This window comes from Podarcis melisellensis (genome assembly GCF_964234715.1).
Source record: "Podarcis melisellensis genome assembly, chromosome: 12".
NCBI lineage: Eukaryota > Metazoa > Chordata > Lepidosauria > Squamata > Lacertidae > Podarcis > Podarcis melisellensis.
Genome location: NC_138544.1, coordinates 40,045,211 through 40,064,111, shown reverse-complemented (window position 1 = coordinate 40,064,111; position 18,901 = coordinate 40,045,211). Strand labels below are relative to the sequence as shown.

The 18,901-nt window shown below is 42.6% G+C and overlaps 1 protein-coding gene across 10 annotated transcripts in view; it reads left to right on the top strand.

The window, feature by feature from the left end:
- The window catches only part of ABI1 (abl interactor 1), a 93,774-nt gene that overhangs the window by 18,537 nt on the left and 56,336 nt on the right, over positions 1 to 18,901 (top strand). The window lies entirely within an intron of this gene.

The window sequence follows — 18,901 nt, the reverse complement described above, 5'->3', positions numbered from 1 at the left end:
ATGGATAGGATGTTCTGTGCGCTCTCTCTCTCTCTCTCTCTCTCTCTCTCTCTCTCTCTCTCTCTCTCTCTGTGTGTGTGTGTGTGTGTGTGTGTGTGTGTGTGTGTTTGTGTTGGCTTTAGAGGTGAGGTGGTGGCTGCTACCTCACCAGAGACAGACATTTTCCTATTCTGAAAAACTCTCCCTTGAAAAACCTGCCAGTCACCAACACTTAGCATTTAGGCACCATGTTAATTTCCCCACTTCGTCCTCCTGCCCAAGCATTTCCAGTTTTAGGTTTGTGGTTGCCAGATTAATGCGGTCCTTTCTGGGGATCTTTGTGGTCAGATCACAGGATAAAAGTCTGACTTAAGTGGGAGGCAGGCAAGGATAGCCCTGTATAGCCATGGAAAACCTAGAGATATTTTGCAAAAATGAACAGAGGAAATAAAACAGCTGAAATAACTAAAATGGGAGGGAGGAAGAAGGAAATGAATTATTTAATATTCTTGTATCTTATTTATTATAAGAATTGAACCATATAGTCAATAGGCAGTAAATCTAATGGAAAGGCAAGTACACCATCATCTTCATGACAAGGGAATCATTTTTGGGAACAGTAAGGTTCAAATTTCATAAATTACTGCTATAGACCATCCTTACTACTTCATTGATAGAAACAAAGTAGAGGCAGAATGTTATTTAGGGGGACACCATTTATTTCTGCCAAGTGGTTGTTTGTGACTGGAAATTTGTATCTGCTTGGTGCTTATGTACTGGGTTGGGACTTAATCTGAAGTTTTTCTGCCTCTCCACTGAACTGAGAGCTTTTAATTTTAATTTAGATGCACCTATTTTACACAAAAGTGACCATGGTGATCAGTGGGGAGCAGAACGTGTTCGTTTTTCTTCTTACCACACCATGTAAGGTTGGCTGGAATTTAAAGATAGCTGCCCTCAGTGCTTTAGGCTCATCTTAGAGAAACTAAGTTGTTCTTTTGGTCTATCGAACACTGTTCTGGTTTAGATGAACATGCCATTCGGTGATGATGATCGAATGAGCGTAGGTCTTGTTCTGACACTTATGCCATCAAAGGCCCTGTTCTGATAGAAGCTGATAAATGAATGATTACCTGCCATGTGCTTAGTGTCACTGTGAGGCTCTGTAATCTCTTAACAGTGTCTCAGCTGTGCCAGCAGGCTACGGAAGTGCATGGCAGCCTTAAGGACAACTTACTCAGCATGTCTACGCTGCCCACCCCCAACCTCTGTCTACTGTAGCTGTCTCTTCTTATTGAGCTCTGTGTAATGCTGTGGTCTTTGCAACTGTCATTAAATGGAATAGATCACAGGTAAGGGAACCTTACGGGGGCCAGATGTGACCTTCCAGACCAGACTTCTCTATCTGGCCCTTTCCCCCAACTCAGGCTACACCTGCTTTGTGGCATGTTAAGCTTGCCTCTTTCTTGTCTGATGAAGTATGTGTTTATAGAAAGCGCTGACTTTTGCACGGCTGGAATGTAGACTCCTGTACAAAGGCAGGAGCCACATCTATTGCTCCGTTCACTTTTGCTTCTGGTCCCATTCACTTTTTGCTCTTCATCCCTGGCTCCCCAAAAGGTTGCACACTAAGGGAAGGCGGCCCTCAAGCTGAAAAGGGTCCCCACCCCCAGGGTAGAGAGAGTGCTATGGAAACTTAGATAAATTGGGCCAAGTGCTTGTAGACCCCTCCAGAATACTATTATATGTAATGGATTGAGTGGCTGAGGCAACCCAGTCAGATGGGCAGGGTACAAGTAATAAATTATTGTTGTTACTATTATTATTATTATTATTATTATTATTATTATTATTATTATTTATTACTATTATTTGCGGGTATATGCACATGTGAAGGAAGCTGCTCTCAAGACACTGCACTTGTGGTAATTAGAGTGTGGGTAGTGTTAACTAGTTACAAAATCAAAAGGCTTTGCCTTTAGCACAGAGAACATAAAATATTTATTATTGTGTAATTAAAATTACAGAAACGGGAGACTCAAGAGCAGAATATAAACCACTCATAGAATATTGCTTTCAGTAGGTTTAGAAATTGGTGTATTAACAGATAAGGGCCATATTTCCCTATTTTTGGAAACTTACAATATCATTAGCTACTCCTCTTTGAACATCTTGTTTAATGGGAGTTTTATGACCCAGGGTTTTGAAAAGTGAACTTTATTTTTTAGTCTTTAATTTAGCCAAGCGTGTGTTCTCTAAATAATATATATTGTTACTCAGGTCAGCTCTGCTAGGCTGAAATTTTGTTTGTTTTCCATTATCAGCCAAGATTAACATGCGTAAAGATGGCGGAACATAGCTAAGCTCATGCTGTTCCCAGTTTTTGTGATGGCTACTTGGGTACTCTTTCGGGGGATGGAGTATATTGCACTGTGGTTAACTAGAAGTTGAATAATCTTAAATCAAGTTTTTATTAATCCCGTGTCATCAGGGTTCCAAATTAGCAGGGCGCCAGGTGCATTTTGTGCCTAGATTCTCCATCTGTGAGCACCTCAAAAAGTCTGGGTGCCATTTTTTGTGCCTTGCTGACCCTCAAGGATTATTGAAATGTACAGTATGTGCTTTGAAGCCTTGAAGTAAATGTTAAGGATAGACAATATGTTAAGGAGTTTGACAATAAAGAATAGAGCGTTTTGAAAACTGAAGTATGGTGCCAATATTTTTATTGTAAACACTAAACATGCATTAACAATTTAATGATAATAATAAATTTTATTTATATCCCGCCCTCCCCAGCCAAAGTGGCCAACGACAATAAAATAATACAACATTCTAAAAACATTTCGTTGTAAAAATTAATTAAAATCAAATTAATGGCAACCATTAAGCAAAATTTCTGCTTAAATTATGGTATTAACAATGTGCCACTTATGTGAATTGGATATTAATTCATACTTATCAATATAATAAATAAAAAGTGTTGTCGACCCCTGTCCCGTGGCGACTAGACATTCTGTTTTGGCACACACAACCCAGGTCCCAGAAGTCATTTGGCTCCTAGCTCTTCTACCCCAGTTTCTAACACTGTGTGTCTTTTCTGCAACTCCACAAACAAGCCCCAGAACTTATGAGAATCTTAATACTTTTATAGATCCAAAGTGCCATATAAACAATACATAAATAATAGCAATTGCTATGGAATACTACTCCATAGTCCATTTTTTTGCAAATTAGGGCTGTGTCATACTAACGTGATAAAGACTACATTTGGTGGAAATGGACCATTACTGGTTATTCCATAGTAATTGGCATGGTTATTTTTTTATTTGTATGGCACATTGCAATTTAATAGACATTTTATACGTTCTGTTTGTATTTTGTGTGTTTTGTTACATTTCTCTGCGATTCTGCTGGTAAACCGGATTGACACTCTAGATAAACTCTGATCCTGGAGACAATCTTGTGTTATGGATGGCGGCCTGCAAGCAAAGTAAACATTAAGCTGTTTTAATTTCAAGCCCCATTAGTAACAGACAACAATGGTAACAGGAAAAAAATAATCAATAATATCTAGACAGTCTATAGGGAAACCGTTTTGTAAATAGTCTCTGAGAAATCGCAGATGGAGAATTAAAAGTAGATGCATACATAATTAGCAGCATATAATCCAACCTTGAGTCTCCCAATTACTGCAGGCTTATTATAAACATACCTGTTCCTGCTCAAAAGGCTTCCTTTAATAACTCTAGCTCTTCTTCCCAGACCTAATTGTAAACATGGTAAGTCTGTGTCTCGCTTTCCAGTCCACTGAGACTGCTCTTGATGGCTTGTGTGTTGTCTGATGCTAGATAGTCGTGCTGAACAAATCTGTCTATAAACTGGCTGAACACAGAAGCAAGTACCGTAATTGCTTGGTAATTTGGCAATGATGGTGAATGACCATGTTGACATATTCCTGTAATAAGTGTCCTTGGTGTGCATCAGATAGTCCAACTTACCTTAGTTTGAACCCCGGTGTGTGTATATATATATATATATATATATATATATATATATATGCAGGTTTTGGTGTCCTCGGGTGTCTTCCCGTGTAAAAGTTGGGGTGTCTAGGCGACGTTTCGACGAGGTCTCACTCGTCATCTTCAGGCTGGTGCTTTCGGCTTCTTGTTACTGGAACAGAGCAGGATCTCAGTGTTTGAGTTCCTATAAATACTGTTGAGGGGGTGTGGTGTATAGCCTCCAATGTTCTGGGCAGAGAGGAAGTTCCCAGGCTAGTGTGCCTTTTCTTCTTTTGTTCCTTAATTACTTGAGGGATATCTTGAGTGATTTCTTGAGTGATATCCTGAGTACCACTTAGGTGGGTCATTAGGTGTGGATTAGTTGCTAAAGTCTTTGTGTCTTGACCTCTTGAACTTTGTGAAGAGTTTTTCTGAGAAGATGGCTGTACTGCACTTAGTTGTGCTCTGGCTTGGCTTCGTGTATAGGGGCGAGCTGTGGTTTTGTGGCCCGAGGACACCAAAACCTGCATTCCTGTACCCGTGAAAATCTACGAAAGCATATATATATATATATATATATATATTTCCAGTTGGATAAACCACTTTCAAATGACTGAAATGTTTACCACTAGATGTGAAAATTATTCTTGTAGATCACGGCCTACAAGAATAATCTTCACATATAGTGGTAAACATTTCTGTCATTTGGAGGTGGTTTTAAAAGCCTGAAGTGATTGCTCTGCTTTATCCAATTGGAAAAATATACTTCTATCTCTTTCTTGAGTCAGTCCTTGTTTTCACAGTCCTCACTTTCATTTTCTAACGTGGGTTCTCCAATTTTTTTAGTACAGTTTCTGCTTTTTGGTAAGGAAATTCATGCAGTTCTTCATTCTGAAAGGAGTAGCAATATTAAAATGCTACGGATCCCCAGTGCTGTGTAACCATGGTTTGTTTTTTTTCTTAACCACAGTTAGGCTTAAGGTTAAGCATGGGTTTCAAACTAGGATTGGAAACCATGATTTAAAGTTAGTGATGCTGAGGAATTTAACCCTGTTCAGTTCTGATGTGAACTGATCAGCAGGTGGCTGGCTTAGCTAAACTTGTTACTGCATGTGTTATGGGATGTCAAAAACATTTAAGGCACCATACTATGGTTTCTACCTAACCATGGTCTAGTATTATGACACCAGCAGGCCTTATTTTATTTGGGAATAATTTCTTATTGGGAACTTTTCATGTTGGTGACACACTTTTTAGATACGCATCATTTCATAACACAGCAATTCAGTTTTGCTAGCAAACCGGAGGTTAAACTAACTCCTTTTCAGCCCCGAGAGGAGCACAGGGAGCGTTCACAAAACCCACCTACACACTGTAGCTGACACACTGACGTGTCGCGACACACAGTTTGGAAGGCTCTGCTATAAGCAGTGCTCTTATCTGGTGACAGTATTTATCAGGATGGAGTACTGGCTAGGCCCACACCAACTTATTAGCAACCATTTTGTGCTGGCACCCACAACACTTCTTTCAAGAGCACCAGCACCTTATTTTTTTTACCAGAAAAACATTGCCTTTTCATGTCTTTGAAGTCCATACCATATTACTGTAGTACTCCCCTCCCCCCAAAAAATGTATGCTGGTGGGCCTTTGTGTAACTGAAAGAGTGTTTTTTTAATGGCTAATGGCTTTCCTTCCACCCATACCAGTATGATCCTTTGTAAGACATAAAGGGGAGTATGTATAGTTCGTTGTCCCAATCTTAAGGGCCCACTAAATTAACAGAGCAGTCTCTCAACTCAGTTACACTTTCAAAATCCCCTGCCATTTTCTTTGCTCTGAATTTCCATGGACACAGAAATGGCACAGGTTGCCCCTTCCAAACTTAATTATTTGAGTAACTGTGTGACTAAGATAGTTGTTTCCCTTCACTCCCCTCCGCCCGACTTTGTTTATCTTTTTGATACATTATATTTATAAGTTTTTGGCCTTGGCTACTGAAAATCTCTCTTTATATCTTTGGAATATAAAAGCTTACACTTCAGACTTCACTGGAGACTGCGTGTGCGGTGATATTTTTTCTTGCTTGCTAGATTTTTATTAATCGGCTCTACCAGTAGTTAGTTGCGGGGGGGGGGGGAGGGATATGTTGCATTTTAGATAGAGTCCCAACATTTTAGTCAGTACGTTTTTGGGCAAAAAAAAGCTGTATGTAACCTAACCTTGTAGTCTCCCAGAGCCTTGGGCAATTTATGGCTTCTTATAGTCTGTTGCAGAAGAAACACCCCACCCCTTGCAAGCATTATATATTAAGAAGGGTACATTAAAAATCACATAAAGGTGCTTCTTGGCTTGTTTAGTAGACCTGGAATATGGCCAAGCAACTGTGATATTTCACCACCCACATGCAGCTCTGTTCCTGGGCAGGCTTTCCTGGACTGACTTATATTTTGAAGATTTTTGAAAACTGCACTGATGATGGGCTTAACAGGGCTTGGAGCAAGCTACCCCCTGGAGGTCCCCCTTGCTGCCTAGCTATTTTCCCTCCTGTAACACTCTGCCCAATTTCATCTGTTACTTATCTGCCTTCTGCTCCCCACTGGGCACCCCACTGTAGCTGCTCCACTCTCTTCCCCACATAGGCTTGCCAAGCATTGGGAAGGGGTCTTCTTCCCTCCCCTCTTAAATAAAACACACCTTTCCGTATGTTGGCTGGGCTTTGGTGTGCCTCTGGCATTATTTTAAGGTCTCTGGGCAATGGATTTCTGCCCTGAAGCCCAAACCTAACCGTCCATCTAGGCTCAATTTCCTTGGCTTCTCATTTGATGATGGTTCCATAGCCGTGCTGCTGTAGGCCCCTTGAGCCAGTTTGGCTATACCTACTTTTTTCTGCAAGACGTCTGTTAGGAGGTTTCTTTCTGGGTTTACCAATTGACCTCTATGTACTCGGTGGTTAATAGCAGGAGGTTCCCAGCTTTCTTGGGGGTTCACGTTTGCAAATGGGAGAAACTGTTGCAGGCACCATGTGTACACCAGGTGTATTGTCTACACTACAACTCTCAGCACCCTTAACAAACATAATTGTTTGGAGGAAGCCATGTGTGGCGATCACACAGGGTCCCCGGAGGTTTCACCGTCTATTGATCCCTGTGCCACCACTTTATTTCTTGCTGCCACCACCCAGGCCCTACCTGGTACAATACTGAGTCCAGTCAGGGTTAAATTGGAATATAAACTTATGTTTATTTATTGCAGTTTAACAAGCGTGTGGTTTCATAAACGGTATTGGTCCATTACAATCATGGGCTGCCTGTCCAGACCTACAACTTCTGCTACCTGCTCTCTCATTAAACCACCTCTCAGATATTTACTTGTCTTCCTAGTTCCTAACTGTTCCTGACTCGGCTTATTTTGCTACACTAACTCAACCTACCCACAGACTCTATCCCAATTCACTCCCACTCCAACCAACCACCCAACTCCCAATGAACTCCTCCCTTCACCCCTCCCAGAGCTGCTTTTATAGTCCCTCTGACTCTACCCCTGGGTTCTGATTGGGTAACCTGTTTAACTATTTCACCTCCAGCACTCTGATATGTTAACATAACACCATGTTGTCTATCACAGGGCTTTAAATGAAGGGTGTGAATGTGGTCTAATTTCAGTGGTGGTAGGTGAGGCTTGGTGCCAGTCCAGTTCTCTGTGGGTGCACGTTCTCACTGAGACTCCTGCCTAATAGCATAGTTCCTGCTTACCATCTCCTGTTCTGATAAGGCCAGTAGACTCCCAGCTTTGTTATCAAGCTTGAGCTGCTACTAACTAAAAAATGCAAACAGTTAAAGAACTTGGGAGCTGAGATTGTAAGACACAGCAAAATAGGAGATAAAGCCAAGATCCTCAGAACAGAATGTTCTGTGTAATTTGCATTGCAGTGCAAGCAACAAATTTTATGTTTTGTGCAGAATTCTGCATCCTGTGGACTTCTTACATTATAAAAGCAAGTTTCTAGTTACCAATGGCTCTGAAGTTATACTTGACAGTAGAAGATACTAGGAAGGAAGGATTCCCAGTTTTAACAGGGGTTAGAAAGGCCACTCATTTCCCCCACCCTTTTCTCATGACTGGCAGAAACATAATACAGTAAGGGAGGGGGGAGGTTGTCAAGTTGGCTAATTTACATAATTTATGCTGGTTGTATAATTAATGGTTCGTGATTGAGAATTCTGCTCTACTTGGGTGCTGAGTTGTTTTCTTTTTATTAGCTGAAGGGCATAAACAGCCATGCACACAATTCTTGAAAATTTCTTTTGCTTTCCCTTGGTTAATGCTGTACTTCTCTGAAATTAACCAATGCGGAGTTAACCCGCTGTTTTCACATTCTTGTGGTCTAAATGCATATTGTTTAGCTTAATGACCTGAACTTCAGTCCTCTCAAAAATTGCAGTTATTATGAATCAGCGTGACTAAGCAAATGTACAGTAATCACTCTGAGCTGAAATGTAAACATTTTCCTAAGGCAAACTTGGCATGCTTTTCTGTTCCTTTCCCTTGTCTTCCTATCTGCCTTAAACTATTAATAGTATTTTAAGCACAGAAGAATATAGAAATGTAGAGCTGGAAAGGGACCTTGTGCAACCACCATTTTGTAATCTACATTCATCCTCAAGTGGACATCAAAATGATTCTTCCCCCTGTCACATTCATTTTACAAGCGGTTGTAGCAGCAAAAAGCTGGAATGTCCAAGCTGGCCTGTTGCCTTGTTCCTCCTTTCCCAGGATCCTGAGAGACCCTTTCCCACATTCCGTGGGGCGAACACACACACACACACACACACACACACTGCAAAGCAGAGCCAAAAGTGTAAATGTGTCTTTCTCATCAGATCTCTCCCCCCCCCTTTTCAGGGAGCTAATTTTTTATGTCTGGCATTTCCACTTCAAAAAGAATCTTCTGTAGGGCAGCTAGGAAAAAAAATATCTGTGCTTGAGGCCTTAGAGATCCTTATCAGTCAGAGGAGACAGTGGTGAACTAGATGGACTAACAGGCTGGTTCAGTGGGGTGCTGGCCTGGGGAGACCCAGGTTTGAATCCTCACACAGCTGCAAAGTAGCTGAATGCTTCAGGCTCGCCCACTTCCCTCTGCATGACAGTCCCCTCCAACCAATACTTGCTCATGGCAAACCTATAGTTTTGCCGTTTGGGCTGACTTGCTCAAGCTGCGGTTCGCTCTTGATCCTGACTTGCAGCTATGTGCTCAGGACCTGATCTCGTGGGCCTTTCCCAAACAACAGAATTGGTGGACCCTCCCAGCAGGATGCTGAGCTCATTGTCTTGTTTTTGGGTCCCACCCATGTGTGGGTGGCTGGGCCATTTAACCACGACCACAGCTGCAATGGAGTTGACTTTCTCAGGAGCTGCTGCTCTTATATAGCCAAAACAGTCTTTGAAAGGTTCTGTTAGGCTTCCCAGTGCTGGCAGGGCCTTCTGTCTGGATCCCTCATGCCCCCAACCCCAGAGATCCAGTGTGGGAGACTTCCTAATATTGCTGAACTACAATTCCCATCATTCCTGGCCATTGACCAACTCCATTGCTGGAGGGCCAAAGGTCCTGCACACCTGCTATAGATCTTTCTCCATTATAGGCTAGGTCTGTAGTCCTCTGTACAGAGCAGAGTATTTTAAGAGCAGACTTACGTAGCTATGTTTCTGTTCTGCCTTGTTAAATATTAATCTCCAGACTGTTCCCCACGGTGCAGAGGAGTTCTGTGGCTGCTGCCTTAGTGAGTGCTGACCTGGCGTTCTTTCTTCCTATCTTATGTATTGAGGTCATGGCGGACCTGCTCCTGGGCCATAATGGCAAGAGCTGGGCTCCTGCTAAGCGCCTCTTAAAAGCTTTGTGGAAGTGTGAAGAAACGCCCGGCAATATCTCAAGCCCCCCACCTCAAAAAAACAAAAACCCACAACCCTCACTCGATAGGTAGCGTTCTCGTAATTATTTTAAATGACCTCTGGATTTACAGTTCTTAATCGTTGCTGCAAATTGGACTCTTGGCTTGTAGTCTGTAAACATTAGCTAGCGCAAGTGGGATAATTAAACCTCCGGGACACATTATCCCAGATCACGTGTGGAAGGCTTAGACTGAGCTGAACAGGAACTCGAGGGGAGCTTGGAGAAACTGCGACCTGTTTCTACAACAAATAACGAAAATAGTTGAATAGTGCCTTAAAAGTGCAGGCCAGCCTTCCCAGTTCTTAAAAAACCAAAAACAAAAACACTAAACATGAGAGGTGGATGGATAACACTTTAGAGCAGCCTTTCTCAACCTTGGGTTCCCATATGTTGTTGGACTACAACTCTCAGCCATTGCTCCTGCTAGAGAGGCATGGTGGGAATTTTAGTTCATTGGGGACCCAGGGCTGACACAGGCTGCATTAGAGGGTTACTTCAAACTGCTGAGAGACACCAAGGAGTCTCTTGTGTCAGGGCATATATAGGGCTGCTGCTTGGAGTCAGGCAGTCAGGTCCTGCATCCAGAGCAGTGACCAGCAGAGGAATGACCTTTTGGAGGAGCATAGAGAGAAGAATTGCCATGGTGTATCTGCAAGTAGTGCAACCAGATGCCTTCATTTGCCCCAGCTGCAACAAAAAAAAGTATCTCCCATATCAGTCTCTACAGCAGCGGTCAGCAAACTTTTTCAGCAGGGGGTCAGTCCACTCTCCCTCAGACTATATTTTTTGGGGGGGGGGAATGAACGAATTCCTATGCCCCACAAATAACCCGAGATTCATTTTAAATAAAAGGACACATTCTACTCATGTAAAAACACACCGATTCCCAGACCATCTGTGGGCCGGATTTAGAAAGCAATTGGGCCGGATCCAGTTTCCGGGTCTTAGTTTGCCTACCCATGCTCTACAGCCACAGCAGGCACTGTAACTCTCGAACAGTTTGACTCCACCCCTAAAGGCTCACTCCTCCATTGTCTTCCAAGATAGGCAGATGCCAGCAACTGGCTATATAGAGCTTATCTAACCACTTACTATAGGGGCGAGGCTTTTTCTCTCCCAGTGATTATTGATTGTATATGTAGGCACTGATTAATAAAGGAAGTTAATGCTCAGTATTGGGGATTAGCAGAGGAAAGGTACTTTCCCGGTTGGTGATCTGAATCAATATAACTTTTTCTCAAAATAATTCCACTGGGAATGTTGGGAATGCCCTCCCCATCTGTGACTCCCAGCAACTAGTGTTTAGAAGTATAGTGTCTCTCAACAGTGGAGCTTAAAACATGACCATTGTGTTTAAGTAGCCATCACAATAGTCTTATCTTCCATGAATTTGTCAAACCCCCTCATGCTTTTGAAGCCATCCAATATCTTTCATACTTCTGCAAACCTCGGGCTTCTCCCAAGTTTGCTGAGACCTCCCTCCTGTGCCTTAGTGGTGCTGTTTTGGCACTGGCAGTTAGTTGCAGCCTGAAAATTGTGGAAGAAATGACAAATGAAATGTCTACAACTCTCTTGCTATTTCCTGCTCTCCCCCTCCTCTTTCAAGAGTCTTCCCTTGGCTGCGTAGCAGATGACTCCAGCTGAGTTAGAGAGTTCAGCATCCTTTTTCCTTGCAGCCTTGCTAGACTCACAATGTCCATCTAGCAACGAATCCCTTGATACTCCTTCAACACCAGAGAGTTTGGGTGAAGCCATGCTAAGGTGGTGGTGGTGATGAAAACTGCCTGTTCAGGTCTTTAGAGGCAGGAAGAATCACTCAGTTAGTAATCTGAGACTTACTAAAGTCCTGGGCTTTGTTGTTGTTGATGATGATAATATTTTTTTATTTGTACCCGGCCCATCTGACTGGGTTGCTCCAGCCACTCTGGGCAGCTTCCAGCAGAGAAAATATTAGAAACATATTAGAAAAACATAGAAAATGTTAAATGTTAAAAAGCTTCCCTATACAGGGCTGCCTTCAGATGTTTCCTAAATGTTATCGAATTACTCATCTCCTTAACATCTGGTGGAAGGCATTCCACAGGGTGGGCACCACTACCAAAAAGGCCCTCTGCCTGTTAAGAACGCCTGAATGAGCCTTAAACCGAAAATTGCTTTCAGTTGTGCACATTTTATTTTTAAACTGCTTCACAAACCCTTAGGTTTTGCTTTCTCCAAAATATGCTGGTCAGGCACAATGGAAGTCATTACAGCAGCCTTGCAAATTGGGGAAGCGTTGCTTTTTCTCCATGTCCGGGCCTTCTGCAGCTTCCTTTACCACCACCGGCACCAGCAGTTCTCTTCTTATTCTATTCAGGTAAAAAGAAAAGTGTCTAGAACAGTGCCCCCGCTTTCACCTCCAGGATAGTGTAGAAGTTAAGCAATACTTGAGGCTAGCAAGAAAAACGTGCCTGTTACGGCATTTACAAATGCCTGGCTACACCTCGCCTGTTCCTTCACGGTTAGCCTCAGTCTTGCTTTTGTGGTGCGGTGTGTGGAAAGGAGATGCTGCCTGCGCCCATTGCCATGTGAGTGCCACACTCCCTAGTGTGACACTGAAAAAGCTAGTCTGTCAGGGGAGGGGAAACATGGGAAGGGAGATGGGGAGAAACTGGTGTTGTGGCTGCCTCCCAAATGGAGTCTGAACAGGGGTGAGGTCGGCGGGGGGCGGGGAGAGAAAGCAAAATTAGCCAACTCTGGCTGCAAACTCTTCTTGCAGAAGAAGCACAGAACTAAATGAAACCACTTCTCCTCAGACACGCTTTCAGTGCCTGCCCCTCCTTGCAAAGACAGAATGAAGGCACATCCAGTAGGGGGGCGCCCTATCTACAATGGAATCCTGATTTAAGATAGCTCTTCATTTTTGAAGTGTCAAGATCAGGGGTCAGCAACCTTTATCAGCCGTGGGCCGGTCCACAGTCCCTCAGACCATGTGCTGGGCCGGACTATATTTTGAAGGGGAAAAAAGAACAAATTCCTATGCCCCACAAATAACCCAGAGATGTATTTTAAGTAAAAACACGCATTCTGCTCATGTAAAAACACCAGACAGGCCCCACAAATAACCCAGAGATGCATTTTAAATAAAAGCACACATTCTACTCATGTAAAAACACGCTGATTTCCGGACTGTCCACAGTCCGGATTGAGAAGGTGATTAGGCCACATCCGGCTTCCGGGCCTTAGGTTGCCTACCCCTGGTCAAGATGATCAGTTTCTTGCCCCATCCTCCAAGCCCAGAAGGGAGAGGGAGGCAGCTCTGCATTCAGCTGTTAGATCAGAGAACTGTGTTCTGGGCAGGGTGAGTTTAGCTCTTACACTTGGCTCATAGCTGCACCTCTCTAACCTGGCAGTGGGCGTGTACATTTTTGGGACCCACTCTTTTTTTTGCGTTTGTAAGCAGTTTTAATGTTGCATTTTCTATTGCCATAACCTACCCTGGCACCTTAGGGTGAAGGGCAGGTAATAAATTTAAATATTGTGATTAGCAATATAATAGTAGTAGGGGGAGGGGAAATGCCCTTAGATCACGGGTTCCCAAAGTATGGCCCGTGAGCTTCATTCTGGTGGCCTATGAAGTATCCGTAAAAATGCAATTAAAATTCATAGAGTATATAATGTAGCACATTGCAGTTTCTACAACGGGCAGCAAAATCAATAAGTAGTCTGCCAAGACACTCAGCATTTTTCAGGTGATCCATGGGAAAACAAGTTTGGGAACCACCGCTGCCCTAGATCAAAAGTCGGTCTGTCTGGGGAGACTTGCCCACTCAGTTGCTTAGGATTTCCCTGCTCCCCTTTTATGCATGGAAGCGCAGGAGCATTGTGGACCCAGAGCTTGTCTTTAGCTTACTCCCGGAGACTAGGCAAGTGGCTATTTACAAGTTTATATCTGAGGAAACAGGAAGCCTATGGAGACTAGGAAATGACGAGAGAAAGAGAAGGGGAATGTGTGCCCACGGTCAATGGACTCTCTGGTTTCTGAGTCTACAGCAAATGCTGCCGTAGTGTTTGCAACCTTTCTTTGCCCCAATGAGGACTAAGAAAGTACTTTTTGTATTAACAGATGTGCTAGGTTTCTGTGGATTCCAGGTCTTGTACTTTTTTAAAAAGATATAGCTGTATGCAGCATACACCTAAACATACAGGCTTTTGACAGTTCTGAGAGTGGAAACATATTCCCTTCCAGTGCCCTTATGAGGATCACTTCATGTAGATAGAGGGTGCTTGAATTACACTGAAACGTTGATATTGACATAGGCCTGTCCAATAAGCTGGCACATACTAAAACTGGTGGGAGTGGAATTTAATTCCTCAATCTACAATTAATGTACTGCAAGTGCTGCTACAACCTGAGGACAAACATAACTAGTTAAACTGTTCCACTTGCCAGGAAATGTAAATTGAATTCTGTAGGTTTCTCAGAAAGCTTAAGCAATAAGTGAAGTGAATTAGCGGAAGTGAATTGCTTAAATGAAAGCACGTTGACCATTGTCTTTCCTTGGCACGGTTCTGTAGGTTACAGCATCCTATGCTAAGTAAAATGTGATGTGGACAGATTGTTTAAGTCATGTGTAAATGGATTAAAATAATCTAATTTGTTTCTCACCAGCCAGGGCTAAGTAGACTGGGCTACATGAAAACATATGCAGGGCTCAATGCAAAACTTCTGAATTTCTTTTCAGCAGGAATCCATTCAGCATCTTTTGTAGGCTTGCATGCATTTAAATTGTACAGGTCTGTTTATCCAAGGGGTTGTTGGAAAGAAGAAGTTTAGCTGCAGCTCCCCCCCCCCCTTTACAGCAATTGAACTGATTCCTCAGCACATTTACATATGAACATTTGTGCTGCTTTTCAGCTACACAGCCCCAATACAGGTTAAATTGTAGTTCTTGTTGCAAAAATTACAGCAACCCTTTTCAAGAAAGATTTGTTTAAAAAAGCAGAATATACAAAATCATTTATTTGAACCCACAGGTATTAAACATGATGAAAGGAAGATTTTGAGACACACAGGGCTTCTCTTCCTAGAGCTAAATAATTAGAAAGATAATGGCACCTGACTGGCTTTTGCCAGCAATGTTTGGAGGCATCCCTCAGTGCCAAAGTAGAGGAAGGAAGTTACTACAGAGGCCAACTCTCTGTATTTACCGGAGAACATCCCTATTGCCTTGTCTCTGCTTCTGGTAAATCATTATCCTGCCATCCCCATTTCTACCACGTGAACATGCTTGCTTTTGGTATTTTTTAGTGTAAGCTGCTGGTAAGTTGCTTAATGTTATCATTCGCCTTGTCTGCTCGTTCATTGATCTTTAACTAGTGACCAGGATCCGCTGCTGGGTTGCAGCATCATCTAAGATGGGTCACAACCTGGAACAGCAGCAGTGTACAAATCTATGGTAATTTTTAAAAAAGAAATAGGTCTTGAAATGCATGCTTGAGTTCAAAGTGGGCCCCGGGTTTGAAAACAAGGAAGACTAGAACACATGCATCTCATTGCGTACCACATGAGCATTGAGGTACCAGCTTGCCATTTCACTCACTGCAATCAGCACTCTTTCACCATGGAGGATAGTATTGTAGACAAATAGGGGAGGTTTTTTGGCCCTAACTTTCACCATAATAACCATTGCCCTCTTGGCTGCTGGACCTGTGAAGGACAGGGCTGTTGTAGATTAAATGAATATAGCGTCAAAGTGATAGTATTGTAGTCATAGTGGAGCTTACTAAGTGATCTTTGACTTGAGAATAGGAGTTTTATAGTGTAGCAAATCCCTGTTTTCATCTGTGACAAGCTGGAAGTATAGCACAGGGGTATGTTGCAGCAGACAGTTAATTAGTTTGTTCATAAAGTTGCCTCCAGGGACAAAGTAGTAAATTAAAAATGTGTTTCCTCCAGAGGGAGAACTACTTAGGTGCGAGGCATGGCTATATCCCCATCCAGGCCTTGTGGGACTCCTGGAAGTGAGTGGTAAAAGCCTCATCCAAAGTACAACAGCAGTTTATCTTATCAAAGCTGGAGGTTAATGTGGAAGGTGTATAGTGTAGATGCCTGGATAGCTCAGTCTGTTAGAGCATGGTATTGATAATGCCAGGGTTTCAGGTTTGATTCCTGTATGGAACAACTGCATATTCCTGCATTGCAAGGGGTTAGATGATCCTCAAGAGTCCCGTCCACCTCTACAATTCTATGATTCCAAGTACAAAATCTATTGTCTTCTCTCTAGCTTTACTCCTGCATTATTTTGAATGCTAGAGGGCTTCAACTTCCGATGCTACAAATGTGCTGAAGACATCTGCTTTACCCCTGACCTTCCTAGAAGATCTGAAGGGGGCTCATAATAAGCACATTTGACTGAACGCACTTGCAAGCCCCTTGTGATCGGGAACCCTGACCATTGGGAGACTTGCAAGTGCATTCAAGCAGATGACCCTCTCAGATCCTTCTGCTCAATGCAGAAAGGTTGGGAGTCCGTGGGTGGACCTGTCTCTACTCGCTAGTTCTAACCTTGTGAGGTCTTTCAAATGCTTTCGTAGGACACCCGACTTCCAGTTACTTGTTGGTTGGAACTTTCCCAGCCAGCACAAACATTCTTTTATTAAACTGGCCATTGAAAGGAATGTAGTTATCCAATGGAAAAGCCTTGTTTGGTGTGTTGAGAAGAGATGGTAATAGCACTGCCCACCTATAATCCTGCACCCCAGCTCCTTTTGCTTCTTTGCGAATAGAAGAAGCATTTTTGCTGCATGCCTCCCTCCTTATTGCCCCAGACTTTCGATTCCACTGCAATTTTAATAGTAGGGAAAGACATTTAGATGGAGGGGTTAATGATGCAACATTGAAAGCTCCGGTTTGCACTCACTGCAGTCAGGAAATACAAAGCTTGGTTTGAGTGCCAATTGAACACTCCATTTCCTGGCTAAGCTTGCTATTTAGGTGTTTTTTTTTAAGGCTGCAAAGAACCTGTGTCTGTATGTTTCTCTGTGCCTTCCTGTTTGCACATTTCAGTTTGTCAATAGCAATATTTCTTCCTTTGAAAGAAGCACTCTGGTAGATATAAAGTGCTGTGCCAAACGGAAATGGTGTGCTTCGTTTAGCGTTTTGATAGCAACCTGTCTGAACTATATGCTTATCGTTCCGGAAAAGCAAAAGGCTGCTCTTCCTGCATACTGCTTCCTGTGCATGTCTGTCAGCTGCAGCATGCTCTCGATCTAAGCGACATCAGGAGACTTGGGAAGTTTGCAAGTGCCACAATTCAGAGAGACCTGGAGATCATAAAGCTTTTAGGTTAGCCCAGAAGCCTTGCGTGGATGTTGCAGCTGTAGCAGTCCCAAATGCTGGCTTAGCCATCTTTGCAGGAAGATAAAGCAATTTTATTTGGCCCTAAAATATTTTTACTGTACCTATCTGTTAGAAGGCAGGCTGAATGTTGGTTCTAGATAGCTTAGAGGTTTTGTCCCTCCATATTATTTTGACTGTTTGCACTGTCTCTTCTTGCTTGCCCTTCTTCTGCTTGTCCACATTCTCCTGTTTGTGAGAAGTGATGTAGAATCCTGTGGCACAGTATATAATCTGGAAACCAGAAAATCCCTGATTCAAATCTCACTCCAGCTCTGAACTGTTTAACAGCCTTAGGAAAGTATATCTTATGTATCAGCCCTATATTGCAGACGGGCTGTTCATAGCTGCTGGCACTGGATGCTCGTATATGTGCTCTCCAACATTTTAGCAATAGGCTGCTGAAGGTCTCAAGTCCCTGCAATATTCCACTCACGTTTTGAACAGCTGTTCTCTGGGAGGCAGGAGGATGGGACTTGTTTGATTAAGTTGTAGTTAGTGTTGCAGAGGAAGGCGAGAGAGCAAAGATGTAGCTGGGCGAAACACATGAATGGAAGTGCTTTCTTTACCCCTTCCCAACATGCACAAGGAAATTTAATTTTCATAATTAAAAGTTGTGTTTTGGAGCTGCCTTTTTGCTTAAGCAACACCCTTAACAGTGTGAGTCCAATGTTATGAATGCTGAGCCAAAGCTTAGAATTTGAACTTTTTGAATTTGCTGTTGAATATTTTGGAGGCTGACATTTTGTGGTGGGCAATCAAGGAATCTTCTAGTTCTGGCAAAAAATCTAGGTTCTGTAGTATTGGAACTTCACTCCAAGAATGGATGAAGTGGTTCCTTTAAATTCTGGAAATTATTGAGACTGATGTACTGATGTACCAGTGGAGTAATGGCATATATGTCCCAACTTTTAGGGGGAAAGAGCTTTGCTGGATTAGGCCAAGGTCTGTTGCTCCCTAGTAACTGGCATTCAGAGGCATATTGATTCTAAACTTGGAGGGAATGTGTGTATCGCTATCTATCTATATATCTTTCTATCATCTATCTATCATTTATCAATCCATGTAATCTATCTATGCGCCATTGATAGACCATGAATCTGTCTGATCCAGTTTTGAAGCCATCTAAAAGAGTGGCCATCAGCTACAGTTAATTCAATAAGTTAATAGCATGCTGAGCGCCTTTTTAATTTTAGTGGAACTCACAAATAACATTGGGAAGATGCTTGTTTAGTAAGTTGTATTTGTAAAACAATAAGAAATGTAACTGGTTTAAGTGGTAAGGAAAGCTTTTAAAACATTTCTCCAAAAGTTTTAGTAGGCAATCTAGACCCAATGCCGTTTTTTTCCTAGGAGGATTGTGGGAAAGAGAACATCTAGCACGGGGGGGGGGGGGGAGGGGAGGGAAGGAATGTGCCCTCCTGATTTACACAGGATTTCTGAAATTCTACACTTCAAGAATATTGGGGAGTTTTTATTCCACCATCCTCCATTCGCTGCCTAGAATAAAAGATATGGGAGAGCTATAAAAGTGTTGCTGTAGTAAATTATTAGAGGTTTTCTACTGATCCTGCAGCAGAGTTTTAAACAAGACCA